At 41.6% G+C, this 15,063-nt stretch overlaps 1 protein-coding gene and 1 long non-coding RNA gene across 5 annotated transcripts in view; one reads left to right on the top strand and one right to left on the bottom strand.

Annotated features, from left to right (window-relative positions):
* LOC122553071 (GDNF-inducible zinc finger protein 1-like) overlaps window positions 1-15,063 on the bottom strand; it is a 51,465-nt gene that overhangs the window by 5,580 nt on the left and 30,822 nt on the right. The window lies entirely within an intron of this gene.
* LOC122553073 overlaps window positions 1-15,063 on the top strand; it is a 64,536-nt gene that overhangs the window by 28,943 nt on the left and 20,530 nt on the right. The window lies entirely within an intron of this gene.

Here is a 15,063-nt window from a genome sequence, read left to right as displayed (position 1 = left end):
AAGTGAGGCTTACAGAATCTTATATAGATTTATGCAGTTTTTGAGCAAGACAAAATGTAATTCTGCAAATACAATTTCACCCCATAAACTTATATGTATGCGCACACAGGAGAGACAGTGGGTGCATTTGAGCGTGTGCGTTTGAGTGTGAGTGCATGTAAGCATGTGATGGGGTATAAGTCTGAGAGAGGGGGTGCGGGTCAGAGTGGGTCTGTGTATGTGTGTGTGTGTGTGTGTGTGTGTGTGTGTGTGTGTGTGTGAGAGAGAGAGAGAGAGAGAGAGAGACACAGCGCGCACTCAGTATTTAGTGGATTTTCAGACAATATACAAACTGAGTTTGCTTTGTTTGTTCCAAAAAAACCACATTGCGACTCCCCAGCGAACTATGGATAACAAACCAACAGCAGTCTTTTAAGAGAGGAGTTGATTGGTTTGCCTCTAGATGTGGAAAAGTCCTGCCTGGTGACTGTTGAGCAGATGCTGCAAGACGTGTCGGTGTCAACACAGATATCACCATCAATCATGGGGACAATTCCCACAATATACACAGCAGGTACTCATGTGACTCGGCCAACATTATCTCTCTCATATACTGCAGGTAGGGATGCGCTGAGGCTTGGGACATTGGTGAGACTGAACAGACGCTATGACAACAGAAGAATGGACACCATGCAATGATCACCAGGCAGGACTGTTCCCTCCCAGTCAGGGAATACTTCAGTGGTCCAGGACATTTGGCCTCAGATCTCTGGGTGACCATTCTCCAAGGCGGACTTCAGGACAAGCAACAATGCAAAGTGGCCGGGCAGAGGCTGATAGCTAAGTTGGATACTCATAGGGACGGCCTCAACTGGGACCTTGGGTTCATGTCACACTACAGGTGACCCCACTGCACTATACACTATCTCACACTCACTCACTCACTCATGCAGACCCTTTCTCATACACACATACATGCACTCCCTGCACTCATCCTCTCACAGGCTTAAATGTCATCACACCCATACACTTACACTCTTTCAGATGCACTCACATCCACACACGTGCACACTCTCATACACACACCCACTCTGTCACTCCTGCAAGTGCACACAAATGTTTACGGGGTGAATTTGTACTTGCTGAATTACATTTTATTTTACTCAAAAACTGCATAAACTTATATAAGCTTCTGTAAACCCCACTTTAGAAATAGAATTGGCTCAACACTGGTACAGACTTTACCTTTACACATTTAATGCATTGTCTGAGCTGCAATGACACCTATTGTTAGTAAAGCTGATGCCACTTTGAGAATGTAACTCTGGGATTTACATTTTAAAGAACCTAAAGCACCACATCCTGTTCTAAAAGATGAAAGACTTAATCAAATTTATTTAAGAACTATAACTTGGTGTTGTGTGATTTTTAATTTGTCATTACAACTCCATGACACTGTAACATTTTTGCTATAAATTCTGTGTTGTATGGTCATGTTCCACAACTACCTGATGAAGGGGCAGTGCCTTGAAAACTAGTGCTTCTAAATTAATCTGTGGATTATAACCTGGTGTTGTGTGAATTTTAACTTTGTCTACTGCAGTCCAACACCAGCATCTTAAAATCATTCCGAAACCCAAATAGGGTTAGTTGCACACCACATGATGGTTTCACCAACTGACCAAACATCAAACATGGTCATAGCAAATTATTTTCATATATGTGGTTTTGACATAATTTGAATACTTTTGGACACGTTTGTTTCTTAGCAAAAGCCCCACCCAGTTGCATATGCTAATGACTATCTGGATGTGCAGGAGGGAGGGATTCCGGTATTTGGATAACTGGGGTTCTTTCTGGGGAAGGTGGGACCTCTATAAATAGGATGGTCTACACCTGAACCTGAGGGGCACCAGTATCCTTGGCGGGAGGTTTGCTAGTGCTCTTGGGGGGGGGGGGTTAAACTAACTCTGCAGGGGCATGGGAACCTAGACTGTAGCTTTAGGGTGCAGGACCTGGAGTGTAAGGAGGTTAGGAACATGGCATCAATCTCAAAGGAGGGTGCCTTTAAACAGGAAAGTGGCTTGAAGTGTGTATACTTCAATGCAAGAAGTATACGAAATAAGGTAGGTGAACTTGCAACGTGGGTTGGTACCTGGGACTTCGATGTTGTGGCTATTACGGAGACATGGCTAGAACAGGGACAGGATTGGCTGTTGCAGGTCCCAGGGTTTAAATGTTTTAGTAGGGGGAGAGGAGTTAAGTTAATTTTCTTCTATTACAGGTAGTGGTTTATTTTAAATGTATTGCAGACCTTCCTGAAATATTCAACACTCCTGAAACCCTCAGTGTTAACATCTGAAACACAGTATTAATTGATGAAAATAATATAATTGCAAAATTATTATTTTGTGTAGAAATTATGAATAAACTAATACATATAGAAGAAATGCAGATATCCAACAATTAGCATACAAAACTAAGATGATCTCATGAAACCATTTTGGAAATCTGTTTTAATCTAAGAATTGCTCACCAATGGATTATTCATTGTGGGAATGAGCAGCTGAGGGCCAAGAATCAAAGAGCTTCCACAATTCTGGATTCCATTCAAGCTCAAAACCCTGACATAACCGGGGTGCTGTTCTAGTTCAAGTCTTTGTTCAGTCCCTATCTCTCCACCATAGTCATAGAGCTGTACAGCATGGACACAAACCCATCAGTCCAACTCACCCATGCTGACCAGATATCCTAAATTAATCTAGAGCCATTTGCAGGCATTTGGTCCATATCCGTCTAAACCCTTCCTATTCATATACCCATCCAGATGCCTTTTAAATATTGTTCCCATTTCCACTGGGAACTCATTCCATACACACACCACCCTTTTCATGAAAACGTTGCCTCTGAGGTCCCTTTAAATCTTTCCCTCCTCACCTTAAACCTATGCCCTCTAGTTTTGAACTACCCTACCCTGGGAAAAAGACCTTAGCTATCCATGACCCCATGATTTTATAAACCTTTATAAGGTCACCCCTCAGCCTCCGAAGCTCCAGGGAAAATAGAAGAACTTAGAATCCCTGCAGTGTGGAAACAGGCCCTATGGCCCAACAAATCTACACGGATCCTCTGAAAAGTATCTCATCCAAACTCATTCCTCTACATTTACCCTTGACTATTGCAGCTAACCTACATATCCCTGAATACTATGGGCAATTTAGCATGGCCAATTCACCTGACCTGCACATCTTTGGATGTGGGAGGAAACCCAAGCACCAGAGGAAACCCACGCAGACAAGGAGAGAATGTGCAAACTCCACACAGGCAGTCAGCCGAAGCTGGAATCAAATCCGGGTCCCTGGTGCTGTGAGGCAGTAGTGTTAACCACTAAGCCACTGTGCCATCCCAGTCTATTCAGCCTCTCCCTGTAGCTCAACCCCCCCCTAACTTTAGAAACATCCTTGTAAATCTTTTCTGAACCCTTTCAAGTTTCACAACATCCTTTCTAAAGCAGGGAGACCAGAATCACATGCAGTATTCCTAATGTGGCCTAACCACTGTCCTGTATAGTCACAATATGAGCTCCCAACTCCTATACTCAATATACTGACTAATAAAGCAAACATACCAAACGCCTTCTTCATGATCCTGTCTGCCTGGAACTCTACTTTCAAGGAACTATGAACCTGTACTCCAAGGTCTCATTGTTCAGTGTATAAGTCCTGCCCTGATTTGCCTTTCCAAAATGCAGCATCTCACATACCCAAAAGTTTTTTTAAAATTATCTCCTACATGTCTTTATCTCTGGGTGTTAACCCAGCCCAGCAGAATTCTAATTTCTCATGGAGAATATCAAATAATAATCTGACTGTAAAGGGGAAATATCACAAGCAAATCCAACTCTGTTCTCACAAAAATCCACATGGCAACTAAAGATTGTAGAAATCAGGAGCAGGAAAAATTGGATGATAATTCCTCCATTTTAGACACAGCCAATTTTTATATAACACACATAACTTAACAAAACAAAAGTATTATGAGGCAAAATTTGGGACGGAACCGGATAAAGCCTTAAGAGGGCAATAACCAAACTCTTGATCAAAGAAGTAGTTTTAAGGAGGATCTTATAGGAGGAAAGAGAGGTAGAGAAGCAGAGAGGTTCACGGTAAAAATTCCAAAGTTTAAGGTCTAGGCAGCTGAAGGCATGACTAGCAATCATGGAGTAATTGAAATTGTGGACACACAAGATCTAAAATTCCAGAGACACCTGAGAGAGATTTGAAAAAAAGATTAAAATTTTAAAATGTAAAATGTAGACCTACATTGGCTCCTGGTTAAGCAATCAACATGGGGTGGTGGGTATAGGGATTTTGGATATAGAGATAATAAGGATACATGAAATTAATGTAGATAAGCAGGCCACACATTTAAAGAGTATTAAATATGAGAGACTGGTCAGGGCTGGATTGGAATCGTCAAACCTAGGTAAAAATGAGGGTTAAAGCAGCAAATGGGTGGTGTTGACAATCCTCAAATAGTGCAGATATTTTCCACCCCAGCAATCTACCTCTTCAAATTATCATCCACTCCCTTTTCTGCCAATTCTCACAAGGTGCCACTACCAAACATATTTTCCTTCCTATCTACTGTCAATATTCCTCAGAGATTTCCCTCTATGAAATCCTAGTCCACCCTTCTTTCACCCTCCCATGCCACATCCTCATGTAATCGCAGAAGGTGTACCACTTGCCCTCTTACCTCCTCACTTACTCAGACCGCAAACATATCTTCCATTTGAAATAGTGATTCATTTGTACTTCTTTCAATCTAGTGTTTGCTGCTGACAAAGCAGCTGTTTGCACATTGTCAAAACTAAACAAGGATTGGGTGACTATTTTGAGGAACATCTCTACTCTGTCACCTTCCAGTTGCTTGCAATTCCAATAAATCTTTTTGTTGTCATGCCAACATTACTGTTCTTGGTCTGTTGCAGTATTCCATTGAAGTTTAACAGAAGCTGGAGGAATAGCACATTTTTTTGTCTCGATACTTTACAGCTTCCAGAACTCGTCACCAACTTAAACAACTTCAGAGCGTGAACGACATCCTCCATTTTAATTACCTTTTCACATATTGTTTGTGTCTTGTTAACTTTGCTCTCAGCAAAGCTGACATATTTTCTTCTTTTCAAACTCACCATTCACACATGTATCTTACATCTCAATCGCTCCTTTATCACTGTTATCTTTTGTTCTGGGCATCTTCATCATTTGTTCCACTTTCTCCTCCTAACCTTTTCTACCAACATAAAAATTACTATTTTCTAGCCATCTTCAAGCTCAAAGTTGAGTCCTTTGGACTTGAAATGTTGACTCTGTTTTCCCCTCCAAGTTAAAAATCACACAACACCAGGTTTTGGTCCAACAGTCCACAGATCCTGCCAGAACTGGAGAGTTTCTTCTCACTCTCTTTTTCTATATTATACTTTAGAAGTACAATTACATTTGGTCAGGCATAGTTACTAGGATCTGAGGCAGCTGGTACAGATACATCTGCTCCCTCTAAAATCTAGAACAGAATTACTTGTCTCTGCCCACAGACATGTGGGCATCAAGTTATGTTATGATATCATATATAATACTATAATGCCAAAACATTTCATGCACAATAAATTATTTTGAGAGCTAGTTATTTGTAGGTAAATGTAGCAGCCATTTCTAAGCACACCAGCAAAAGAATCAGGAATTATAGGTGAGGGAACACATTGACTAGGGACAAGGGGAACTTTCGGGTTGACTTCAAATAGTGTGGTCTTTAATGTCTATGACAACAGAGACAGGATAGGAAATGCAAGTCCAACGTTGTAGCACTCCCTGAGGACTATGTTGATCAAGTCCAGGAACGCAGTTTGACCACAACTTTGAAGTGACAGATGTAAGTGTGCCACCACTTAATTGGTGAGGTTAACCTAAATCAGCCAGGGATTCTGCTCCTAACAGCAATTCAATTACCTCAGCTCAGAAATGCCCACTTGTGAACGCTTGATAATAACCCTTGGCTTACTGGTAGTATTTGTGTCTCTGATGCTCAGAAATCAAGGATTTAAGCCCTGGATTAGAGCACAGAATCAAGGCTGATGCTCCTATACAGTACTGAGGAAGTGCTTCATTGTCAGTGACGATTGCCTTCAGTTAAAACATTAAAGAAAGGCATTCCTCTGTCCTCTCAGGTGGATGCAAAGGTTCCACTATCGTTTTACAAATTAAAGCAGGGAAGTTTTTCCCAGTGTTCTGGCTAATATTTTCCTTCAATCAACATCTCTAAAATGGACTTTAGCAGTTTAACTTCAATTGCACTTCATTGTCGGTAAAGCATTTTTAGGCATTTTGAAGAAGTGTAAGATGTGAAAGCTCTTTCTTTTTGGGTGAAGATCAACTCAGAATCATTTGTGGCATCTTGCCCCTCCAGAAAGTAATACGTCAAAAGTCAGTTCAGGGCTAGGAGGAAACCTTGCTATCACACTCTCAGCTACCTTCCCCCCCAGCCCCACCCCCCTCCCATTTATGTCACCACCCCCTCGGCTCACAACCTCATTCCTGAAACGTCGATCCTCCTGCTCCGCGGATGCTGCTATGCTTTACCAGCACCACACTCTGGAATATAATTAGATCAAGGCTGAGCTACACCGCAACTCCATTTACAAGTCATTGCTCCATGTCTTATGATAGTCATATAAACAAATATTTATCAATCTCAGTCTTGATAGCTATAATTGACTCCCACCACCCCAGCTCTTTGGGAAAAGGAAGACTCACATTTTCACTCCCCATTGTGTGAAAAGGTGCTTCCTGATTTCACTTCTGAAAGGCCTTCCCTCCAATTTTATATCCCTTTCTTCCTGATTTTCTAACTCCAGAAAATAGTTTATTTTTACCTCATGTCAGATCCTTTTATCGTTTGGAGAACCTTGACCAGTGTATTATCGAGGTTCACACTGGGGTGAGGGGTCAAATATTGTTTCTGTCTGTGGAATCTATCATAAGCAAAAGGTGGAACTGTAGAAGCAAGAACTCAAAGGACAGCATCGCTCATTATTGTCTAGAAATAAAAAATCAGTGACTCTGTGGTTGCAATGAAACAGTTCGAAACTCAGTCTTCCATCAATGCAATTAAATGACACAGAGCTGTAACAAAACCTCATCTGTTTATTAATCTTTCCGATACTCTGGCCCTGAAATATAATGCCACAGCTTCCTTAAACGTGACTACCTTTAGTTAAATATTACATTATGTAGTAATTACTGACAGTCAGGTAATGCAGTAATTTCCCTTAGGTACACCAACCGCCCACCTCCTGTATGTCTGCATATCTAAATACTTCAGGGGTTCCTGCAGAGAGCTAAGTAAAATTTATTGCAGTGATTGGAAGTAATATTATTACATTTCCCACCGGTGTAATATGAGTGACCTTTCCATCACCAGTATCTCTGCATTTATCACCCAACAAGAAGTACAGAACTAACAACCTGTTCACTGCTCCAATGTGAAAATTAACCACTAATGGCCAACACAATCTCAAGTTTCAATACTGGACTATGCTGAATCAGCCCTTCTCATTTCGGGGAACAGTGGAGACAGGTAGTCAAAACAGACTTGCATTCTGGAAATGAAAAGCTGACCCAGGTCCCAGTGTAGCAAAGCTCAATAGGGAATACTTTTTGTCTCTCAGTCAAGGATATTGTAAGTTCAAGTTGTTACTCCTAAAACATGAGCAAAAAATCTGGACTGACACTCCCAGTGCAGTACTGAGGGTCTGCTACACTGTCAATGTTCCAACTTTTGAGTGAGACATTATACCCAGGGCTCTGTCTATTCTCTCAGGTAGATGAAAAAGATTCCATAGCACTACTTCGAAAAGCTTCCCTTAATCTCTTGGTTCAAATTTACATTCAATCAACATCACTAAAAACAGATCATCTGATCATCATAAATTGCTTATGGTACATTGCCATGTTTAAATTAGCATTTCCTATATTACAACAGTAATTACACTATAGAAATACTGAATTAGTTATAAAGTAATTTGGTGCTGAGATTTTGCAAGGTACAAAATGCAATTTGAAATAACTCCACAGAGACTGGTAGTCCGTCACCAAGCCATCTTTTATTTTTATGTGGAGAGTACTTAAGATTGATTCAGCTTTCTCAGAGCGAGCTCTTAGAGTGAACAGAACTTCTGACATAAAAACAGAAGCTGCTGAAAACACTCAGCAGGCCTGGCAGCATCAGTGAAAGGAAATCAAAGTTAATGTTTTGGGTCTGGAGACCCTTCCTCAGAATGTTCGGAGAAAGGGTCACCGGTCCTGAATCATTAACTTTGATTTCTCTTCACAGATGCTGCCAGGCCTGCTGAGCATTTCCACCAATTTCTGTTTTGTTTGATTTACAGCATCTGCGGTTCTTTCGGTTTTTATTTAGAACTTCTGACATTCCTAATTATAGCTGTCAGCCAAGACTCCCTGATTGGATCAGATTAACATCTCTAATCAGGGAACTCATGAGTCCACTTGGCTAACCCTGTTGTAAACACTACATCCCTCCCGGTCTGAGTCTGAAGACGTAGGCCGGTTCTTTTGTTGTAGATTCTCCTGGGGAGGTTCAGCACCAGGTCAGGTTCCTCCAACTCTGCCTCTGATACAGTCCGTGTGAAACACACAGTCACTCGCCTCTTGCGCCTGCAGCAACTTGGAAAAAATTCATTCTCCTCTTCAGGGAGCAAAGGCATCGAGGCAGTGACATCTACTGTCTCTATCTTAGGTACTGAGGTATCTTTATGCTTGACAGAGAGGAGTACCCACAGGTTCCAGAACAATCAGAAAGGCAGTTGAGGAGCCAGGCACGTTTTGTTCCTGCACTGTTTGATAGTTTGCAGCTTTCATATAGTCCATGTGTTTGTTCAGGACCATTGCACCTATCTGAACTTTATATGCCATTGGCTATGACCTCACATCAATCTTGCCACTTACACACACAAGGACATTCCTGTGGTTCCTACACAAAACTCATCTCCTGAAGTAAACTATATTTCTTGCTTAGCGGAGTCTTGTGTCTGACACTGGCATTCCTGATGCCTTTTCAGCTTCCCTCCAGATCCGAGAAGATCAGAGTTAACCTGGTGGGAGTCTTTTCCTGATAAGCAACATGCTGGAGCTATCCCTGTAGGTGAATGAGAGATGGTCCTACAATCAAATAGGAACTGGGACCATTTGGTATCTATTGAAGCCTTTAGGCCTGCCTTCAAAGTTTGGATCCCTTTTTCTGCCAGATCATTAGACGATGGATGGTATGCAGCTGTCCTTACATGCTGAATGCCATTCAACTTTAGCAAATACTCAAATTTCCTGCCAGTAAACAATGGCCCATTATATATGACCAACACTTCCAGCAATCTATGTATTGCACTATCATCATCCCAGTGTTTGACGAATGAACTCTATGCACATCTAGTCATTTTGAGTGGGCATCCACGATGACTAAGAACATTAAGTCCATGAAATGACCTACATAGTCAATGTATAACCAAGTACAGGATTAGCCCAGCCATTCTCATGAACGTGGGGGTGCTGCTGGAGATAATGTTTGTCCTTGTTGGCACTCTGGGCTCTACCCCACCAACACAGCATTCAAACCTGGCCTCCAAAAGTAACTTCTTGCCAACATCTTCATTTTGGAAACACCTGGAGGACCCTGGTGGAGGTCAGCCAGTGTCTGGCAGTGAACCTTGCTCAGGATAATTACTTGGTCCCATAATAACATGCCAACCTCTACTGTGGTCTGGTGTCTCCAGGTCCAAGAAGGTTTCAATTCCAGTTGTGACAGACCTTTGGTTTTCCCCGACACCATCAGCTGTTTCAGTTTGGCCAGTACTGGGTCTTTCTGAGTCCAAAGCCAGCTGTGACTGGAAGTGTGTCCAGAAAATTTCAAACCATTACAGACTGTTCCAATGGTGGTACCACCAGTGATGTATCTGCCAGCAGGAGATGGCTCAATACATCCATGTTTGCTACTTGATAAATAGAGTCATAGAGTCATACAGCACAGAAACAGACCCTTCGGTCCAACCAGTCCATGCTGAACATAATCCCAAACTAAACTAACCCCTCCTGCCTGCTCCTGGCCTGTGTAGCTCCAAACCTTTCCTTTTCACTTATCCATCCAAACATCTTTTAAACATTGTGATTATACCTGCATTCACCACTTTCTCAGGAAGTTCATTCCACATGTAAACTGCCCTGTAAGTAAAAGATTTGTCTCTTATGCCTTTTTTAAGTCTTTCCTCTGACCTTAACAATGTGCTTACTTGTCTTGAAATTCTCCATCTTAGGGAAATGATAACTAGCATCAACTCTAACTATACCCCTCATTATTTCATGAACTTCTATCAGGTCACTTCTCAACCTCCTACATTCCATTGAAAAATATCCCAGCCTATTCAGCCCTTCTTTATAAATCAAACCTTCTATAACTGGCAACATCCTGGCAAATCTCTTCTGAAACGTTTCCTGCTTGATAATATTTTTCGTATAACTGGGTGTCCAGATCTTCCAGATGGTGTTCCAACTTGTAAATATACGCACTTAGTACTACAGCCCACCACCGAATTCGGCCTGAAGCTATGAGCAGCACTGCCTTTTCCTCTTTAAGTCGACCTAGCAGGGGTTTGTGGTCCATTATTATTATAAATTTACCTAAAAAGTACCAACTGAACTTCCTGACTCCAAAAATGACAGCCAAAGCTTCCTTCTCTGTCTAGACATTTACGCTCTGCATTAGCCAAAGTTTTGCATGCATACCTTATGAGACATTCCTCTCCACTTGGCCACCTATGAGTTAATACTACTCCAATCCATCACATGTCAATGCAGATCTTGCTTGGGATTATAGTGTGCCAACACCTTTGAGGATGGTAGCTGTTTCTCACTTCCCTGAAGGCAAGGGTTTTCAAGGCTGACCCTTTTTTAGGAGTTGATGCAAAGGTGCCAGGATGGAGACCAGGTTATGTATGACCTTTCCATAATAATTCACCAGCTCAAGGAAATACATATGCTCCAGTACTGACTTAGGAGCTAGGGCACCTTTGATCGCCCTCACTTTATCTTATAGCAGGTGTACGCGCTGTTATCACCTCTGCAGTTCAAGTAGGTCACTTGGGGTGCCCAGGCATATGCCTGCCTGGGAGAAATGTCTAAGGACTATGTCCAAGTTCTCTAAGTACTCCTTACTGGTCTTCCTTGTTATTAGCACGTCATCTAGATAAATAGCGAACTTTTTCTCCATCATTCACTGAAAAACTGCACAGGCTGATGATACCCCAAATGGCAGTCTTATCTATTGGTACAAACACTTATGGATATTAATTGTAGCATACTTCTGGGAATCCTCAACTAACCACAATTGCAAGTATGCATGGATGATATCCAGCTTTGTTAACAACAGCTCCCCTGACACCTTTGTGAATAATTTAATTTATTGTTGTCACATGTATCTAACTACAGTGAGAAGTTTTGTGTTGCATGCAGTACAGGCAGATTGTAAGATACAAAGATCAACACAGCGAGCAATACAAAGTTGCAGTTGCAAAGAAGATGCGCACAAAATAAGATTAACATTAGGTTTGAGATTTGAGAGGGCCAGTCAGAAGTCTAGTAACAGCAGACAAAAAGCTGTTCTTGAAACTATTGGTATATGTGTTTAAGCTTTTATATCTTTTGCCTGACGGAAGAAGTTGGAAGAGATTGTAACTGGGGTGGAAAGGGTTTTCGATGATGTTGGCTGCCCTTGCATAAAATGAGGAATTGGGTATTTAGCCAGCTGCAGAAAGTGGTTTACCGTTGTTTAAAATGTACACAAACCGACCCAGACTGGACTGTTTTGATCATTTCTTCACTTTCCAGACCTCTGATTTCTGCCTCTACTTTTGCAGTAAGGCAAATTGTACCTTCCAGAATTGTGGAACTGCTTCCTAATCAACAGGCAAGGTGGCCTTGGCTCCTTTGAAAATCCGTAAATCTTCTTGAAAAATTTCCAGGTATTTTAATTAGGACTTCACTTAGGAAGCCAGTTTCTGATTGAATAATATTGAGCCAATCTAGGTGAATCTTTCTCAAACATTTTTGCCCCATCAAGCTTGGGCCCAAGCTTTTTACCACAATCAGCGGGAATTGAAACAGCAGCTTCTCAGAGACCGGAACCAAAGTTGCATCCGTAATCTGTAAAGGTAACCCGGTACAGGTTCTCAGTCCAGCCAAGGTGTCGCACAAACTGAAGGGTTGGAATCCAGACCAAATTTTGTTAAAGACTGATTCTGCTTTCACTGATACAGCCACGTGAGCGTTGATCTCCATTCAAACCAGGTGACCATTTTAATAGATGTTAATTTTGATTGGGTCTGATTGGATGTTGCTAAGCAAGTTAACTGTACCAAACCACATACAGGTGGATTTTCTCAGGTGTGCACTCTCCTGGATATAAGTCTATGAGTTCTCTTACTCAATTTAGATCCAGTGGGACTCTTAATGTCTCAAGCCCACATACTGGCAGTAACAACAACAGCTTGCCCGCCCAGGTCCTGGAGAAAATTTTAACCATTTGGCCAAGGCTTGGATTTGTTTTGGGCTTTGCTGTGAGCTGACCTAGAGCCCCTCTGTTCAGGATATGACCTGAGTGAGGTTATACAATTGCCTGCACCCAAATGGGGTTCCCCATGTCAGCTGGACTGATGAAGGTGTCCACTTCTCTGGGATACCCTGCAATTCATATGCTTCTCTTGCTACATTTTCTGATGATAAAGTCAGTTGTAGTGCTTGTTTGAAGTGCAGTTGTTCTTCAGCTAGAAGGCGCTGTTGCATGGTTACATCATTAATCCCACATACCAAACAGTCTCTCAGCATCTCATTCGGGGTTAAACCAAAGTAACACGCCTCTTCCAGTCCTCTTAACCGAGTCAAAAATCCCAATACAGATTCCCTGGTTCTCAAATTGCTGAGTAAAACTAATAGTGTTTCAGAATTAAAGGAGGTTTGGGGTCATAATATTCCTTCACAAAATCCATCAACTCTTGAAAGGTTTTATTATCTGTTGCCTCAGGGAAAGTTAGGCTCCCAATAACTGAAAAAGCTGTGGGTGTGCAAGCTGTCAAGAGAATTACTCATTGCTTTTCATCTGCCCCAGTGTCAACTGCCTGGTAAAAAATAACACATATACTGGGCCCAGTCTTTGATGGCAGGATCGAACGAGTCACGCTTTTCAAATAACTGCATGATGTCAGAAATACTTACCCAATTCAAAGACAACTGTTGTAAGTGGATTTCTTTAGGAGCATGTTTTTCTCTCATTGCCATGGAAATAACTCCAGAGAGGCCATTGGCCCATCACTAAATCAGCCTTTATTTACATGTGAAAACTCCTTGACAATGATCTCACTTTCTCAGAGTGAACAGAACTTCTGACACTCCTATTTATATCTACCAGCCAGAGCTCCCTGATTGGGTCAGATTAATAGCTCCATTCAGGGAACTCATATTCCACAAGGTCCACCTGGCTGACCCTGTTACAATCACTACATAATTCACTCTTTTTTTAATGAGCTATGGAACGATAAAAGTTGAAGATAAGTTGAGAGGTGTTGAATAAAAGTTTATTTGTACAAGAGATGGGTGGAGTTGTGTAGGATTTCTCCTGATTCAAATTAACTTTCAGTATTACAATGAAAGTGATTTTCGAATTCTTCTGATTGTATTACTTGGGCAAGTAGGGAAACGCAACAGGAATTCAACCCAAATCTACATCTATGAAACTTAGGTTCAAAGGTGTTCATTGTAGAGAACTAGAGTCCAATACTGGGCTGATTTTCTATTTGTTCCACTCCAGTCCCTTCTCTACTGATGGTGCTGACACTAGGGTTCTACAGGTACTCAGAATCTTAAGATATCCTGCCAGATGGTCTTTGTTTATCCCTAACCTTTCACAGTATTGGCCAGAAACCACTTCTTGTATTTCTATCTCAGCTTTAGCAACAAAAGCTCCTGTACACCATGCCAAGAGATTTAAGTTTAAGTTAGCTAGACTGACAGCCTATGAAAATCAACAGGCTAAGGGATGAACAATGAAGGGCTTATGCCCGAAACGTTGATTCTCCTGCTCCTTGGATGCTGCCTGACCGGCTGTGCTTTTCCAGCTTTCAATTCTGATCTCCAGCATTTGCAGTCCTTACTTTCTCCTGAGGGGTGAAGAAAACTCAATATGAGTTAGAAAACACGCAGCAGAGTTTTGGATAAGCTCAGGTTTATGGAGGATGCCAGATGAAAGGCTATCCAGAGAACAGATTAGTTTACCATGGAGGTAAGCACATGGCACCTAATTCTTGCCCTAATTGGACATTCATCATTACACAATTTGCTGCAGAGATCACTGAATAGTATTAGGAGCGGAAATCCTCACTGTGTTTTTGTATGTACTTGAAGGTGTTACTTGAAATACTCCATCACTGTCCTTCACTGAAATCAGCTGACTTGGCATAGACCTTGGAGCTGTGTGAAGACTTTTTTTATATTGACTATGGCAAGCCAATTTCTGATAGACCCTTTTTCTAAATCATCTTCACTGCATGAATCCTGCTACTTAACTGATCGTTCAATTCCAATTGTGACTTTCACTTGACAAGGTGATGTTGATAACGGAGATACAAAACTTCTAAGTCACCAGCAGAGCTATCCACAGAAAGTGAATGGTGCATAAAAGTAGTGAGGTTTAACTAAAATTATACAAAGCCTTCATCAGACCACAGTTAGAATGCTATGAGCAGTTTTGAGTCCTTATTCTAAGGAAATACACAGTGGCATTGAAGGCGGTCCAGAGAAGGTTCATTCAACTGATATCACGTAGGTAAAAACAATGACTGCAGATACTGGAAACCAGATTCTGGATTAGTGCTGCTGGAAGAGCACAGCAGTTCAGGCAGCATCCAAGGAGCTTCGAAATCGACATTTCGGGCAAAAGCCCTTCATCAGGAATAAAGGCAGTGAG

Source organism: Chiloscyllium plagiosum, chromosome 9 (genome assembly GCF_004010195.1).
Source record: "Chiloscyllium plagiosum isolate BGI_BamShark_2017 chromosome 9, ASM401019v2, whole genome shotgun sequence".
In the NCBI taxonomy this organism is placed as follows: domain Eukaryota; kingdom Metazoa; phylum Chordata; class Chondrichthyes; order Orectolobiformes; family Hemiscylliidae; genus Chiloscyllium; species Chiloscyllium plagiosum.
The sequence above is the reverse complement of the archived record's forward strand: the minus strand, read 5'-3'. Positions and strand labels throughout refer to the sequence as shown.